Source organism: Cicer arietinum, chromosome 3 (genome assembly GCF_000331145.2).
Source record: "Cicer arietinum cultivar CDC Frontier isolate Library 1 chromosome 3, Cicar.CDCFrontier_v2.0, whole genome shotgun sequence".
NCBI lineage: Eukaryota > Viridiplantae > Streptophyta > Magnoliopsida > Fabales > Fabaceae > Cicer > Cicer arietinum.
The window spans coordinates 36,253,470-36,254,704 of NC_021162.2; positions in this window are offsets into that span (position 1 = coordinate 36,253,470).

The following is a 1,235-nucleotide window of genomic DNA, read 5'->3' on the forward strand; positions in this document are numbered from 1 at the left end:
GTAGTCGAATACAAAAGGTTGTATTCGAATGCAGACATATTGTTTTTGCTACTGACTTATGAAACAGCCTTGTATTCAAATTCAGAGATGTTGTATTCGAATACAATAGTGCTGTTTTGTTTAAAACTCAATTTTTCAACTTTGATTATGCATATTTAACATATGGAAACTCTTTCAAGTGCATGCTAGGTTGAAAGGCCATTTTATGAATTTGAAATTTAAATGCTATGTGTTAATTGTTAATTTCGGTTGGTGACCCTTTACAACTATTGTGGAAATATGGGCTTTGCCCTCATATGAGAACCAGGATCTTCCCACCGGTTAGTACCCTGTAGATGGGAAGATAGTTGGACACACCTGACTGGAGCTGTGTCAGGAGGATCTTGCGGGGCGCGTGGAGATCACCCATGTCGTATAGTTTTTGTAGTATGATCTGATTAGATGGTTGTATAGGGACTAAAGGTCTTTGTAACACCCCGTTTTTCTAAGCGAGGGTATATTTTTATTTTTTTTCAAAAGTAATTAAAAACGAACAAAGAATTAAATCAGGAAATGCCTTTGGATAAATAATTGAGTCATTATAATTTACAAGCAGCGGAAAAGTTTCTCCAATTACAAATCCAAAACATTTACACAACATCAAATGGTACATGGAACCCATCCAAAAAGATGATGTCAAACTGATAATATTAGTAAAAGTACAGTTTTCCAAACTAAAAATACTCCCAACCAAAAAGAAGGACCCCTAACACCTAGTCCCTATACATCATCCTAATCTGATCATCCTACCAAAAAGCTATACACCCTGAGTATCTCCACGCGCCCCGTGAGATCCTCCTAACGTAACTGCAGTCACGCGTTCCCATCTCCATTCCCGTCCGTAGGGTACGAACCGGTAAGACCGTCCTGACTCTCATCTGAGGGGGAAACCCAGATTTCCACAATAATTGTAAAGGGTCACCAACCAGAAAATAACAGTTAACACATAGCAATTAAGTTTTTAAATGCTCAAAACAACTTTTCAACTAAGCATGCACCTTAACAGGATTCTCAATATGCTAAAAATTCATAAAATACCTTGCCAATTAAAATGAGGTTCTCAATCTCCTAATTAACACATAACAAGTCAAGACATGGATAGGTTAAAGAGTAATCAATCATCTAACTCAAACTGAGGATTTTCACTGAGCCAATCGATTGGGAAATCGATTGGGGTAAAGGTTTTTAATGAAAAC